At 41.3% G+C, this 17,322-nt stretch overlaps 1 protein-coding gene across 4 annotated transcripts in view; it reads right to left on the reverse strand.

The window, feature by feature from the left end:
• Positions 1 to 17,322, reverse strand: part of TRPC7 (transient receptor potential cation channel subfamily C member 7) — a 205,694-nt gene that overhangs the window by 125,296 nt on the left and 63,076 nt on the right. The gene's annotated exons all lie outside the window — the stretch shown is intronic.

Genomic DNA, 17,322 nt, shown 5'->3' on the forward strand with positions numbered 1-17,322 from the left:
CTATCAAGAGTGAATCTGCAAAATATTTATGGCAGGTCTTTCATGTTCCCCATCAGACCACCAACCAGGCAGTGTACGGAGCCAGAGCATCTTTACCAGCCTTTCCCCATGGCTTTATCCTTAGGGAGGAGGTTGTATTGTCAGATGGTGCTAAATGGTGGGGGGAGGCGTATGAAAGAATATCTCTCAGGGGGAGATACTACACACCGTTGTCGGGACTAGTCTAAACTTCCCTGAAGATCTGCCTACTGCTAAACCCACAACGTCACATACAAAATATCCCCGGGACAGAGAGTTGTAGGTCATAGTTACAAGGGCATTGACTCCATATGATTACACAGATTACTTGAAATATAGACCCAATATTGCATTTTAAATCACACTTCCAGGAATTATTTGACCAGGGATATACTCTCCTCTCAGACCTAGACATGTTTGAGAGACAGACAGCAGTCATTCACTTTAGAACCACTTTTTCTACTGGGAAAAAAGGTCAGATCTCCAGAGCCTTATGTCCTTTGATTCCCCCCCCCCAACACAATTACTTTAATTTTATGCCATCCAGTAGTTGGCTCTCATCTTCACAAACCAACAGATGAAACAATTTGAATATAAAATCTTCACAGATGAAGAACAGCCCGCATGAAAACCATAACAATTACCAACACGGAAACACCAGTTATAAATACTCTTCAAAGTGATAGATAGTTCAACCTATTCATAACTTTTCAAATCTGCTCAATAGGAAAATGACTCAAACCTAAAGCCAGCCATTTTTATTTGCTTATCAGTAGCAAATATTGCCAGATCTTCAGAAAGATACTCAACCTAGAATGAACAAGTGAGTGGTTTCACCATTTATGGCCATTTTTTCTCCTAATCTACTGCATGAAAAATGAAGATGTGGTGACAGAGTATATGCTTCAGAAGGCATGATGAGCCTTTCCAATTATAATGTAAATAGCAAGTTCTCTATCCACATGTATTTTACACACTACTTTTATCTAGATAAAAAATTCAAGATCAAAGAGTATCTAGTACTCAGAGATAGCATGTGGAACTTGCTGGAGAACTTGTATCCAGAAATTAAAAAACAGATTTTGCCTCTTTGTAAATGTAGTTTTCATCTGACACCAATAAAATATTGACAATATTATCAATTGAACTTAATTATTTCCGATCCCCATGTGTAAAGGATACAATAGAATGGAAAAATTGCTTGTGAAAGACATGGGGAAAAGAGTTGGAGAAATCTGTGGTCTATGGCATATATTTCAGTGGAGTGAGAAGTATTTCATATGTTTGAGGGTCACCACTGCTGGCTTGTAGCATATCCCAGTGTTGGTGGAATGTGGCAAGCTGGAAAGCCAGTATGTGGCACTTCCCAAGCATGCCATCTACCACAAAAGTCTGCAACTTCAGAATTTTTCAATTAATATTGATCTGTATTTTGTTATTGTAATAATTACACTTGCATGAGAATTAAGGCCACCATATTTTTGACCATTACAAAATACTCTACTCTCTTTTGACTTAAGCCTTATTGAGCTCAGAGTTAAATGAAGACTTGTCTATTTCATATTTCACATGATCTGAATTTAAAATCCGGGTGCACAACATTGGAATAGTCATTATTGCCGGGTATGTGAAAGGGTGCAGAGTCAAAAGACCTCCTATTGCTGCTATTACAACTGTTGTATTATTTATGTTATATATTGGTTGAATGCTGAAAATGTGCTTAGCACTGCACACAACCTAGACTAAGACTTGTTGCCTCCCCCCCCCACCACCACACACACAAACTTACTCTCTAAGGGCATGTCTACCCAGGAACACTCAAGAAAGCTAAATCCGAGTCAAGTCACCATGCATAAGCTAACCCATTTTAGCACCACCCCATGTGGATGCTTTCATTCAGGAGTGAAGCGAGCTTAGCTCATTATAACTTAATCCCCTTCCAATAAGAAACCTAGAAAACAATTAATCCAACTTCAGAAGTTGCAGAATTTTGTTGTAAGAAACTTGCCTCTCTCAGAAGAGCACTGAGCAACCACATTGTGGAGACTCTAAAATCCACTCATGGCTTTTTGGAAATTATTGAAGCTCTGTGAGCTCAGTGTTAACATGCTTACCTCTGCTGAATTAGTGTCATTTTGGTAACAGAGATATTGCAAAAGTTACTAAGAGAGGCAGTAAGGGAAAGTGCCTGAAATGGATTTAGGGGCCTAACTTAGGGGATGGTGTCCCTCGCCTCTGTTTGCCTGAAGCTGGGACTGGGTGACAGGGGATGGATCACTTAAGGATTACCTGGTCTGTTCATTCCTTCTGGGGATACCTGGCATTGGCCACTGTCGGAAGACTAGATGGACCTTTGGTCTGAGCCAGTTTGGCCATTCTTATGTTCTTATAATTTTAGACACTGAAGGCTGAACATTTGGTCCATTAAAGTTAAGGGGGGCTATCCCCATACACCAAGAGATGCCCCGAGAAAGAGAAAATATTAAATAAAATGTAGCAACAGGACACTAAAAGAATTACAGTAAACTTTTGCTTCGTTTTTGCAGCTGAATTTTCTTCAGCTGTTTCTCAGAGCTCTTCCTACTCTCCATTAGTCAACAGTCAAATCAAACTGTTCAGCTCTTTTACTTCTGTCATAAACAATACTGGCCAGAACACAAATGAAAGTTAAGCAGAGAGATTCCCAAGGGTTTCCATCAATACGAGCAAAGAGTCTAACAATCTCTTCATTGCAGTCACCCGTTGCCTAGAGATTTATTTAAAGTTACTTGTGACCTTGACTCAACCCTTACTTCAAATACACATAGAATTAATTTCAAATAATTGAAACATCAAAAGCAGCTGAAATAGCATCAATTCAATAAATGTAACGAATCATATAACCAACGGTTCTAATCATACTATTATAGACGACTAAGCGTAAGCACGTAGGCCTACTATAGTGCTTCATGCATTCTTTCAATGTTCAAAACCACATATTAATGAGTACAGAGGGAAATGACAGTAAATACTTTTAATTGTTACTGGTACGGACCCATTTTGAACCAGTATGAAAGACAATATATTACCTTACCAGTTCTATGAATTATCCATTCTCTGGAACAACTGGATATGAGGACTGACAGCTTACAAACCTATTCATGAATAGTAATCACCATTGGCTGTATAATCTGATCTAATATTATTCCATCTGAAAGACGTGTCCTCTCATTTGGCAATATAGCAGATCAAATTCATTTTTCATTATTCTCTGTATGCCCAGGCCTGCAAGCACTATATTGGAGAGCAGTCCCATTCACTTCAGTGATCTTACCAGTTGTTTATAGCACTTGTGTTTCACTTTAATGTAGTTTCTTCAACTGCTGCCATCGGTGAGCAATATTGTAATAACTTTATCAAGGCTAGCACAGTCTGTTATCCACCAGCATGAACTTGGTCCAGAAGCAAGGGGTCATCTTAAATTAGAAGAGCAGTAGGGAAGAGTCAGAGTGATGGATTCATTTAACAAGACACAAACAGCAAAGGGGCTAGTCTGAAAAGCAGCTATTTCTTTTAACCCACTTTTATTTTGAAAGCAATTTATATGATAATCAGATTTTGCACAAATTCTTCATGTAAAAAAAAAGGAAAGCTATTCTTTCATGTCAACAAAGGAGTATTTCTCTATGTCCCATGTAAAGGGGGGATATAGCATTTGACCAAAATACATTCTGGTACACAAATAAACGATGTTGATTTTTTTAAAACAAGGGCTCCAATACCAGCTATATGTTTAAGTTAAAATAAGGAACAAGAAAACATGTATTCACTTTACTTACAAGTTCATGAGAAAGCAATTCATGACACAATCTGAATTTTAAAATGGAAAGAGGCAAATCCTATCCCTTTCTTAGGCTAGGTCTATACTACCCGCCTGAATCGGCGGGTAGAAATCGACCTCTCGGGGATCGATTTATCGCGTCCCATTGGGACGCGACAATCGATCCCCGAATCGGCGCTCTTACTCCACCAGCGGAGGTGGTAGTAAGCGCCGCCGACAGAAAGCCGCAGAAGTTGATTTTGCCGCCGTCCTCACAATGGGGTAAGTCGGCTGCGATACGTCGAATTCAGCTACGCTATTCACGTAGCTGAATTTGCGTATCTTAAATCGACTCCCCCCTGTAGTGTAGATGTACCCTTAGACTTAACTGATTTACTCCATAACACCTCTTCCTCAAATGACAAACCCAACTCCTTTTTATAATGACTTCTAAGAGTGTCTCTTGGTAGTATTGGTAATGGTATTTCCACACATCTCTTGGTGATTATGACGATGTACCTGGATTCCTTTGAAGTTCTTTTTAACTTCAGTTTATGGTGGTGAGCACTGGGTAGCTCTTTTGTTGTGTGAGACATTTCCTGAAGCTATGCCTGTGTTTAAAATACTACAATGGCGCAGCTGCAGCCATTCAGCTGTGCCACTGTAACGCTTCAATGTAGACGCTCACAATGGTAACAGGTTTCTCCTATCGCTGTAGGTAATCGACCTCCTCAAGAGGTGGTAGCTAGGTCGACAGAAGGATTCTTCCATTGACCTAGCACTGTCTACTCTGGGGGTTAGGTCCATGCAGCCCTGTCTCTCAGAAGTGTGGATTTTTCCACACCCCTGAGAGAAGTAGCTATGCCGATATAAGTTTTGTGTGTAGACCCTTCCTGAGATTATATCCTCTCTACTGTTTTTAAAAATGTGCGTGTACATCTCAGTTATTTTATTGATGCTCTCTTTCCCACTGTAATGCTGTAGCCTTGCAAACCATTACAAATAGATAAGAGATTAAAGTCTAAATTTCATTATGTTGTCTTAGGCAGGGGCGGCTCTAGGTTTTTTGCTGCCCCAAGCATGGCAGGCAGGCCGCCTTTGGCGGCATGCCTGCGGGAGGTCCCTGGTCCCGCAAATTCGGCAGCATGCCTGCGGGAGGTCCCCGGTCCTGCGGATTCAGCGTACTTGCCGCCGAATTGCTGCCGAATCCGCGGGACCGGTGGACCTCCCGCAGGCAAGCCGCCGAACACTGCCTGACTGCTGCCCTTGCAGGGACTGGCAGGGTGCCCCCCGTGGCTTGCCGCCCCGGGCACGCGCTTGCTGCGCTGGTATCTGGAGCCACCGCTGGTCTTAGGCCCCAATTCAGCGAAGAAATGAAGCACCTACTTAACTTTAAGAACACGGTGAAGTCCATCTCTATTCAGCAAACCACTTTTATGCCAGTGCTTAAAATGAAGCATGTGCTTAAGTCCCTTTAAATCAATCCCTTACATACTAAGGGCCAGATCCTCAGGATAATGCAGATGCTTTGCACTGCACTGCCACAGGTTTTGACAGTAAACTTTCCTACACTGCCCAGGTAGAATCACCATACAGCAAAGGTGACACTGCAGTGGTGAATGGCTGATGAAGGGGTTTATACAACCTTTCCTGCAGCTGCCATAGTTGGAGGAAAGGGCATGGTCAGTGAAAAGGTCAGAGCGCCCCATACCATGTTGATCCTGGGCTATGTCTTCAACTTCTTATGTCCCTACAGGCTTTAGTAAAGGAAGTGGCATACACAGAACTCGGACGGTGCAGAGGGGATGATACTAACAAAGAAAGCAGCACTAGGATCAGGCTGGCCACTGTAAAGGAATTCTAAGCCATTTGATTGCACCTTGTGTATTTCAGACCTGCCTGAAGATATGGTGCTGAAAAAAGACTCTACAAGATGTCTAAGACTTAGACCTACTAACAGAATTTTCAAGCTGACAAGCATTTCACAGGATATTTCAAAGATACTTCATTCATTTCTAGTAACAGGATGTCTCCTAACTAGGGCTTTGGGGAACTGCCAGTTTTCACTTTGCCTGCAAAAACTGGTATTTTCATGGTTTTGTTTTACCTAGAGATGTTCCATCTTATGGAAGTAGCATTTCCATCTCTTCTCTCAGTATAGCTCATGCACGCGTCTTTTGTCACTTCCTTCACAATTCTAGGATTGATCTCAGCTGATGCTTAAGGCTTGCCAATTTTTTGTCTTCAGAAGATGCTAATTTCCTTTCACGTTTTTCATGCTGCCTGTCCTGTCTTGGTTTACCATCCCTCCTACAAAGCTAATTAAAGAGTGCCAGATTATGCCCCCAAGGCATGGATGTCCTTTGGGGAAGGGAACCAACTATCTTTGAGGCACTTTCTATTTTTTTGGACTCCATGGGGCAGTCTGCAGGCTTGGAATCTTCAGGGAGTAGAAGACAGGGGCTGCCAGGAGGACAGAGTTGGCATGGAGTCACAGGCCCTAAGCATGGATAGCACTGGCCTCTAGAGTTAGTTAGAAAATGGATTTTCCATCATGAAAAAAAAAAGATATTGAATATTTTCATCCCAAACTGGGACAAAATGCCAACATTTTGAAGTTGTTTGTGAAATTAAATTCAGATTTTTTTTATTTTGGGTCAATCAAAACATTTCATTTTTATACATTCAAAATACTTCATATTGATTTCTACCATTTTAAAATTTCTTTTAATTTTTTTTTTTAAGTGAATTGCTAAACAAAAGAGTAGTTTTGAAATGAAACTTTCCATTCAAAAAAGGATTTAATAAAAGATCAGTTTTGTCAAACCAGCATTTTCTGTTGGAAAACGGTTGCAATAAAATGTTTTCAACTGGACTCTTGCCAGTCCCCCCAAATCTGTGCAGGTTCATAGGGATCCTCAGAATCACAGCTCATTTCCATGTCAGTGAGGCTGGGGAATTCCCTCATAGGGAATTTTCTCCCTCTCTCATATTTTACCAAAGGAGGTAGTGATTTGGCGCTGATGTTTGGCAATGTCTCATGTTTAAATGCAACAAATGACCTGTGCTGTTCTTTAGAGGCCATGCTTGCTCCCAATGAGCTCTCACTCTGCATGTGCTTCCAAATGTCATATTAATCTTGTCTTAGTACAACTCTTTCCTTTCTTCTCCTTCATACTTCATTCAGCTTTACTGTACTTCATTTTATTGTCACCTTCCCAGAGCCCCTCTGATTGTGCTTATCCTGTATATAGTTATTCCTCGCTTTTGATGATTTTTGCACTTTCTTTTTGCATCCAAACAGTTGTTTCCCTTCTCCCAGTGTACAGATTCTGTATGTATTGCCAGATGGCCGCTATTACTCTTGGGCACAAATTAATTTAGCTTTGAACACTTCCCATTTCTCTTCTGCATCCTTTCCCTCCATTGCTTTTTCTAATCTGATTTTATGCAACACTTCCTGCGTTCTTCCAAAATATGCTTTTCTGAAAAGTTTGCAGCCATATTTCCCCTAACACCTCCTCCTTTTGGATTTCACTTTAATTATATTTAAAAGCTGCACCATATATTTCATTCTTGCCATGATGTCCCATATTAACATCTCCACTAAGGTCCCCTGAATTATCCAAATCTCAGTTAAATATTACTCCTACTAGAACTGCCTTCTCCGGATTTGGCCCATTGCATTATACTTAAATCTTTACTCTGGCAAATTTTAAGTCAATGGCCTGCATAAGGAATGAGTAAAATTGGAGGTGCAATTACAAGATTTGAGACTTCTGTTTGAAGAATTGTTGCTTGGTCCAGGTCAAAGAACTTATTTGTTCTACGAGTTTGTTTCTCTCAGACCTTTTTGATTTTTTTTTTTATATTTTATTCATCATCTTGCTCCTTTGTATAAGTACTCTCTAGTGGAATTGCTACAAATTGGAAGGAAAATTACTTTACCCAAATTGTGGTTCATCCAAGATCTTGTCTCTGATACATTCAAATCTTCCTCAGTGTAGTAAAATGAATATTATGGAAAAAGAACTTCATAGGTTGCAAAACTGCATATGATTGAATGACTACTACAAATAGTATCCACACACATTCACTGGATTTTTGGGGTCTCTTTACTAGAAATACTCTAATGAACAAGTTTACTGGCAGGACAGCTCCCTAAGACATTCAAATGCCTTGTGGAAAGCTAAAATTTTTCATTCCTATTCATGAGAATTCAGACATACACCCAAATAGTTCTAGTACTTGCACTCTGATGATCAGAGAACAAAAATATATCATCTGACCTGTGGAATCAAAATAAAAAATATTCAAAGCAAATAGCTAGGGAGCAATCCATAAGCAGAATTTTTATCACATGTAATTTTGCAAGATGAACAACTCTGTGGAAGAGGTGATCTGTTCAGACACAACTTAGGGCAGAAAGTGAATGGATAAATCCAATGAATAAATTGGTCACTGTGACTAGTTCACCAAGCTCTTGCATACGCAATGGATTGACCATTTATTTCTATGTGGACTTATAAAGTCATTGTGCAATAATTTGAAGGAATGAGCAAGCACATACATACAGAAGCTGCAAATGAAGGAGAAATGAAGGAAACATGATCTATAATGTTCATCTTTAAACATGTGGCAGGAGATGCAGGAACAAGGAATTTTGGCTGGAGTAGGAGTTGATTTTACTGGAGTGGAGAAGACACTGACTACTCTAACTCTGTGGGCCACATAGTAAGAGTTAAGTACTGTTCCATGTTGTGGTGTAGAGCCACAGTGTCTCAGAAGAAGCACTGGAAAAATGCCATGCCTCAAGAATGTACATTGCCTCCCAGAGCTGTTCACAGGGAGCACACCATTTGCAAAGCTTTTTAGAAGGGTGAAGTATGTGCTCCCACTATGATGGACAGCTTTGCTGATCAGTGATGGCAGAAGTGGAGCAATGGCCCTGCCTTCTCCCCACCCATTCCTGTCAAGTCATGGGCAGGGAGTGGTCTTTACTAATGTAGCTCTCACTAAAGCTTTTGAAAAGATGTCCCTTGCAACTCCCCTGGTTCTGGGCCACTGGAACTGTCTAGAGCACAGGAGACCTCTGGATCTGAATCCTTCCTGGACCATCAGACTTCACTTAGGGCACAATCAAAGCTCCATCATCTCTGTCTATTGTGTTGTTTTCTGGAATAGCTGTCTTGTTGCATTTCTAACTTCACTTCTTTACGAGGGTAGGTTGTTGGCCTATCACTCAACCCCCCAAACCAGAGGACCAGTGGGCTGCTTTTAGTCTGGTCCTTACCTTCTGACATATCCAGTTTGGGAGGCCTTACCAGGAGTTAAAACTGCCACCAGCATAGCTCTTGGGGTCATTGGAACACACAAAACTTCCCACCATGTCAAGGTGTAGCCTCCAGGGAAGGACAGGGGGCAAAAGGTGTGGACTATCCCCTGTGAGGTGCTCATTGTAGTGGGCAGTGCTAGCACCCTCTTGTGCCCCACAAGAACAGACTGTAATGGTTTCCTGCCCCATAATATTAGTGAATGTGGGAACCCAGCACCATTGCAGCTGCCATAAATTGACCTTTTATAGAAATCCTTGATTAAACTAATGACAATAAAATCATACTACTGAATACAATTTGCACCTCTACCTTGTACTTTTCAGGCGAGGATCTCAAAATGCTTTGCAAACATTAATTAAATCCCATGACACATGTTTGAGGGAGGCATGGGTTGGGATAGATAAATATCATTTCATGTACTATGGACATCCTGCAGCTGTGCAACTAATAAAAACAAGACTACTACTTAGCAGCTATATAACCCTGTACAAAACACAAACTTAGGACAAATCGTACTGTATTCAGCTGCATCAGGGACAGAGAATGTTCAGGTAATTCATTACCTGAATTGGGATTTTGCCAGGCACTTGGCACGAACATCCTTATTTGTTATGAAAAGTGATATCGGATCTTTAATGGTCAAAAGTGGCAAAGATAAGAACATAAGAACGGCCGTACTGGGTCAGACCAAAGGTCCATCCAGCCCAGTATCCTGTCTACTGACAGTAGCCAATGCCAGGTGCCCCCGAGGGAGTGAACCTAACAGGTAATGATCAAGTGATCTCTCTCCTGCCATCCATCTCCACCCTCTGACAAACAGAGGCTAGGGACACCATTCCTTACCCATCCTGGGTAATAGCCATTAACGGACTTAACTTCCATGAATTTATCTAGTTCTCTTTTAAACCCTGTTATAGTCCTAGACTTCACAACCTCCTCAGGCAAAGAGTTCCACAGGCCGACTGTGCCCTGTGTGAAGAAGAACTTCCTTTTATTTGTTTTAAACCTGCTGCCCATTAATTTCATTTGGTGGCCCCTAGTTCTTATATTATGGGAACCATTCCTTATCCACTTTCTCCAAATCACTCATGATTTTATATACCTCTATCATATCCCCCCTTAGTCTCCTCTTTTCCAAGCTGAAAAGTCCTAGCCTCTTTAATCTCTCCTCATATGGGACCCGTTCCAAACCTCTAATCATTTTAGTTGCCCTTCTCTGGAGATCTTGGTTTTATGTTTCATCCAAAGGCCAGCACCTAACATCTGGCTGGGATATGTTTCCATACTTACTCAGAGGAAACACATTTACTTAGTGAGCTCCCAGTTCAGCAGAATATTTAAATATATGCTCTTCTTTAAGCATGGGCTTACATTTGAGCATGTGGTTAAGTGTTTTGATGAATTGGGGCAAAAGGGAAGATGCAGAGTGCTTCCAAGAAGTGCTTGTGGCAGAGTGGAACATGACAGTACCAAATGATGAACTCTGTGTTGGTTGCGTTGTTTGTGGAAATATTGGCATTGAGTCTGCACAAATCTTGCAAAAGTGCAGCCTTTTGTAACTGTGTTCCAGACAGCTGTCCTGCCCAGGAAAGGTATTTGATACCTCATTGAAGGCTCCTTGTGAGCACAATCTGGAGCTTTGAATGACTCTCAGTGACTGCTCCACCCCCATGGAACAATGGTCTTTGTACACAGGGGCCTGCAGGTGGGGGAGTTGGAGAGGCAAGCATGCCTGGTGGATCCAGAGCTTCTCTATTTAGCACATGGCACAGAGAAAGAGGCCTGTTCAAGAGCAGGATTATGCTGTTTGCAAACCCCCGAGAAGGGCTGTCTCACTGAAAGGGGCAGCCCCCACGGACTGCATGGGGCCAAGAGTGGGCACGATCTGTGAGTCCGTGACACTGATCATCATCCATGTAAAAATGACTTGCATGAGAGAGAGGGCAGGAAGGACTCTGCCCACCCTGAAACTCTGATAAACCTCAGACTCCTACGAGGGATGAGCTCAAACTGGGGGTGTGGTGGAGGATGTCTCAGGACTTTTGTTACTTTCAAGAGGTCTGTAACTCAAGTATTTTAAGAGTGAAGTCAATGTGGTTAAGAAATTCCTTTGCTAAGCCAGTGTTCCTTGTCTCTGAAGGGGTTAAATGAGGAAGTCCTGAGTGCCCCAGCCTTGGAGGAGCTCTGAGGAAGCACAAGAGCTTGGAAGTTCAGAGGCACTGGTTCCAGGGTCTAGGGAGTCTGAACTGCGGTGTCCCACATCCCAAGAAAGGGCATCAGACAAGATATCTGAGCCTGAATGTGTGCTTTAGCGTTCCAGAGCTACAGCCAGTCACTAGATTCTACCCAGAGCCAGTTGGCTTGGAAGCATGTAGGACCAAGTGATTGAGTCCCCTCTCAAAAGAGTAGTGAGTGTACAGTGGGTTACTGTAACAATGCTGCTCCCTCTTAACTCACTTTAAAGTCAATGGGATTTAAGGGTGTTCAGCATCTTTCCAGGACTGGGTCATTATTGAGTAACCATCCAGTAGTGTCCTTGCCTGTGATGGACCTGTCCCAATGTAAATATAGGACTTCAGCCTCCTGGGTTCTCAAACTGATATCTTTCTTACGCAATACATTCAGAATTCCTTTAAAAATATTCTGCTAAATACCCAATACCTGAATTACCTCCAATGCTGAGAAACATAGCTCTGATGCTTTTCAGCGCTGCTATCAATTTTATTCACAAGCTAGTCCATTGAAAAGTTAGCATATTAGCAAGAAGTTTCAGCAAGAGCAGTGTAAGCTTTGGAAATCAAAACCCTGCCCTAGAAAAACTACCTTTGCAATGTGAAAATGTATCAGCTGTAGGAGGTCAGTGATAAATATCTCAATGAGGCACAAAAAAGTAATGAAGCACTTTTGAGTATTGGACAAATCATTACAAAATGTGCAATCCCTAAACCTTTGTGGGAATATTGTAGCTGTAGGAAGATATTGCCTTTGATAGCTGAGCTTGCTGGAGCAAGCTGGGTTTTGGAGGGTTTTTTCCCCCCTCCCAATGAATATGAGCTTTTTTTGGAAGCTGAACAGTATGCAGGCACAGGAGACATGTAAAAATGAAACAATATAAAATGTCAATGGTTTTAATTCTGATTATAGTAGGATCATAGACTAGATGGGATTCAGAGATTCTATGGCCAGAAGGGACCACTGTGATCATCTAGTCTGCCCTCCTGCATAACATGGTCCACAGACTCCCCCAAAATAAATCATCTTTGAACTACAGCATATAAACATCCAATATTAATTTTAAAAGTACCAGTGATGGAGAATCCATCACAACTGTTGCTGTTCCAATGGTTAATTACTCTCACTGTTAAAAACATACATCTTATTTCCAGTGTAAATTCGTCTAGCTCAACTTCCAAGATTGATTCATGGGGGGCTGAAGGAAGAGTTTTCTTCTTTATCTGCCTCACAGATTCCCTCATTTTCAAATTGCTCAGTACTAAGGACATGCCACAACTGGAACTGTACATCCAAATACCCCAGACTTGGAGGAATGATGGATCTAGATCTCAACTGCTTAACTTGGGTCCATCTCATAAAAATGAATCTGAATAGCTGGGACATTCAGATTTGGATCCAAGTCTGCACCTGAACTTTGTGACTAAAACCCATTTTACCCTATCTGGTACTGGTTCAGAAGAGAAGAAACACATTCTGGAGACTATGGGCAGGTCTTCACTACAGGGTGGGGGGTCGATTTAAGATACGCAAATTCAGCTACGCGAATAGCGTAGTTGAATTCGACCTATTGGAGCCGACTTACACAGCTGTGAGGACGGCAGCAAAATCGACCTCCGCGGCTCCCCGTCGATGGCGCTTACTCCCACCTCTGCTGGTGGAGTAAGAGCGTCGATTCGGGGATCGATTGTCATGTCTCGACGAGACGTGATAATTCGATCTCCGAGAGATCGATTTCCACCCGCCGATTCAGGCGGGTAGTGTAGACCTAGCCTATGACTGGGAGTTTCAAAGGACCCAAAGGAGTCAGGCATTCACCTTCTATTGAGCTTCAATGGGCTGTGGGTACTTAAATTCTCCTAGACACTTCTGTACATCCCAGCCTCTGCTATTTATTATGTCAATGGACAAGTCCTATTAAATACATCATTAAGATGTATAAACATTGAATAAGGTCCTATCGAAATTATTATAAAAACCAACAGAATTTAATAGTGAATCAGATCCTCTGGTTTTATTTTAACTGCCCGGTAGCATTCTACAGAGGGATATAATTATCTAGTAAGTTATGTAGACTAGATCAAGAAAACCACAGGAAGGTTATAATTTTGTACTAATTTTATAGGACTTTTTCATAGCATTAACGAAAAATAAACATCCTGAAATCAATACATTTAAAATAAATTATTGGCATTGGTAAGCTTTTGGATTTTTATGCTATTTTGTGACTTTTCATAAAAATAGTGTAACCCTGGCCTCATTAACTTCAGTAAGGTCAGCATTTCACCCAGTATCTGGAGCTCTAGACATAGAGGGAAAGCCAGGCAGTTAGCAAAATGTGTCATACAAAGACAAAATAGCTCTTGTAGCAGGATTCTGGTGATGCAAACAAGGTGATTACTCATCAGGCACCACAAGTTTCAAACCCAGTCCTGTCGAGTGAGACCCCTATCCTCTGTCCCACCACACTGCAGGGTCAGATGGGGGAACAGCAGCTAATGCCCCACCACCACAGGCTACACTTGCCGACTCAGCAGTGCCCGATGACTAGCAGCAGACTGTTGATTGGACACCACCAGTTATAAAGCTTCCTGTTCCGGTCCCACACCTTTTCTGAGCAGCTAATTGCTAGGCTGCAGTGACCAGACCCCTCAAACCATGTTCCTGCCTCTTCACCTAATTGCTGCTCCTTGCTTCTATTACCCCACCTGGTTCTTTGTTCTTAGTTCTTTCCTCTTTTGCCTGGTTCCTGCTTCCTCACCCCACCCCAGTTACTGGTTCCAGCTGGACCCTGGATGTGACTTCTGGCTTCCAACTCTGACTTTGACTTTGATCCTCAATGTGGCTCCTGACTGACTCTGGCTTTGACCTTTGGTGGGACTTCCAACAGACTCCACCCCCCTGGCTCCAAACACTAGGTCAAACTGCCCATTACAGCCCCCGCCCCCCACCCCGACTACTAGAAATGTGTGGGCACCAGAATTTCTATTTCGCAGGAAATTCTATGATTTCAAAATCTGTGTTCATTCAAGCTGAATCAGAAAGAACACCAATAAAATATTAAATTTCCTGTGAAATGAAATTTTCAAACAAAACCCCTAGCCTTTGGTTCCATCAAGAGAAACATCGTTTAGATAAACTCAAAATGTTTCATTTTGAATTCGACTGTATTTTATAGTTATAATATAAAATAAAATTCTAAATGAAAAGTAGTTTCAAAGAGAAAAATCAAAACCTTCCAAAGCACTTCATTTCAGTTTTTTCCCCAAACTGAATTTCATCAAAAAATGAACACATTCCTGGAATGATTCAATTTCAAAAAATCAACATTCCATTCAAAAATTTTCAGCCAGCTCTAATGGTTACCTAGAAGTGTTAAGTTTTAATGAATGCTACAAAGACAATTTCCACTGCAAATTGCATAGAGAAGACATATGCACGCTCCGGCAGCCTTCAATCCTCATTCACTGCAGGAAAACTTCCCCCCATTTCTACCAAGCAGAAATTACAGAAATTAAACACCTTCTGTATGGACCCCTGCTGTTACAATAACATTTACCATTTCCAAATTGCTCCTGCCTGAAAAATAAAATATGGGTCAGGAATAGTCTTTTTGCAAAATGTAAATGTTGTTATCCAGAAAGAACTGTGTCAAAGCAGACTTGAACTTCAAAGCACAGGGAAAAGAGCAAACATATTTTAAACCCTCTCTTCTTTTGCTGGGTATTTCCATTTTTCAGATTTGTTGATACTGTATCTTCAATATTTTATTACTTCTGCCATTGGCAATACTAAGAGTTTTACTGCAATGAACAAAAAGCCAGGCTCCAGGGACTGCCTCCTGTCAATGCTGTGTTATGAGTCTGCTGTTATATTACAGTCAGGGAGGCACTAATTTTTAAGCTCTGATTCAAATTCTGAAAATAATAATTCAGTTTGACTTTCCAAACATGTATTTCACCAGAAAAAAAGAAAGAAAGAATTTAACACGTATAATACACTGTGTACATTTATGATGCTATAGAGTTGGGGATAAATCTTAATCTTAAGAATAGCCAGACAGATCCTCAGTTCTCAGTGCAGCTGGAGTGATCAGGGTGCTTTAAGCCACCTTTTAACGCCCCCAGACTTGAGCCAGTGTAGATAAAACAGGCTAAGGGGCTGTTCCATGTTACCCCACTACAGAATTCCCATTATAACCCTGCACTGGCTGAATCATGTGTTCTACCCTACCTCCTATGGCCATTTTTCACCCATTGGGGAGTGGACAGCATAGGGTTAGCTATACTGTCTCTACACTACTCAAGGATTCCCGTTTTTCAGGGGAATTCTGAGCTAACAGAGGGCAGCTCAGCTGAGGGCAACTTTCCAGCTCTTTGGTGCACCTGAAGCAAAGCATCTGGGGCCAAGAAACTGGCCCAATATATTTTATCTACACCTTTTTATCCAAAACTATAACTGGGTTCAAAGAATTAGATAAGTTCATGGAGGATAGATCCATCAATGGCTATTAGTCAAGATGGTCAGGGATGCAACCCCATGCTCTGGGTGTCCCTAAACCTCTGACTGCCAGAAGATGGGACTGGACGATCGGATGGATCTCTTGATAATTGTCCTGTTCTGTTCATTCCCTCGGAAGCATCTGACACTAGCCAGTGTCGGAACACGGGACACTGGGCAAGGGACCATTGGTCTGACAGTATGGCCATTTTGATGTTTTAAAAGCCAGTGTATTTGAAATGATAAACAACATTTCTAAGGTTTTGTGGGACTTCCTGCTGCCCTTATTCAGGTGAGATCAAGATCTTGTTCTTTGTGATTATTTATTGGGGGTGCTGTCCCTTTTTTGACTATTCCTCTAACTAAAATTACCTTGCTGTGCAACAGTGTTGCCAGATCAATGCAGGGAGTCAGCGGCTGGTGCATTACTGTGCCAACCCACCATCCATTCAATGAAGATATAACATAGCTGAGGTGCATTTTTAAAGTAGAACGGATGGCAAGAAAACAAATGGCTATCTAACCTAAAACTAAGGCAATGCCAACATTATTGCCGATATGGAAATGTGAAATTTAACAAGATAGATTCACATGAATTTACATAAAGCTACAGATTTGGAAAGTTAATTTTGAGGTTAAAGGCTGTGTCACTATATTATCATAACATTAATATTTGCAGTAAAATAAAAATATGCAATGATTATCGACAGTGGCAAATTCACTGCAGTCATTCGCTTCCTGTAACATTTGCACAGTCTTTAAAGAGCTTTGCTTTGCCATCTTATCCCACTTTCACCATGGTTGTCCTTGTTAATTCCCTTACTTTGTTTTTTCCTCTTTTTCATTTCAAATTTTATGTACCCTCTATGTTTAAATAATTATTATTTATGATTGTTACTTTACTGGTCAGATAGGCAGTCAGATGAGAAGAAAGGTGAAAGTTTAAAATCAGATCTTGACATATTTCCAAACATTTTGTTGTTAGATAAAGATAACAGAATGAACTGAAAGTATAAATAGAGAGAGAGCAGTAGTCCATCCCATGACTCATGTTACATGCATCTTGCAGTTCAAGAGGCATTTATTATTCCAAACGTATTCATCGTCACCTTAGCGTGACTTAATCTGCCCCATCCCATTAAGCCATATGCTAGAGCATTCCATTATCTGTAGATGATACCAAAGATCTCTCTAGAAATCTGGGGGCATCAGGGACTTGATCCTGCCAGGTGATAAGCAGTCTGGTGAGCATCCTCTAACCCCATAGGCCCCAAACCAGCAAGGTACTTTTACAATATGATATATACAACAATGTGTTACAGGTGAGCAGGTTTCAGACCAACCACTACAAAAGATGGCAAAGACACAACATACTAAATTCTCAAGTCAGGGAGGGGTTAAAGAGAGAAGCCAGCAGCCTTCAGAACTGACCCCTAG

This window comes from Chrysemys picta, chromosome 8 (assembly GCF_011386835.1).
Source record: "Chrysemys picta bellii isolate R12L10 chromosome 8, ASM1138683v2, whole genome shotgun sequence".
Lineage (NCBI taxonomy): Eukaryota > Metazoa > Chordata > Testudines > Emydidae > Chrysemys > Chrysemys picta.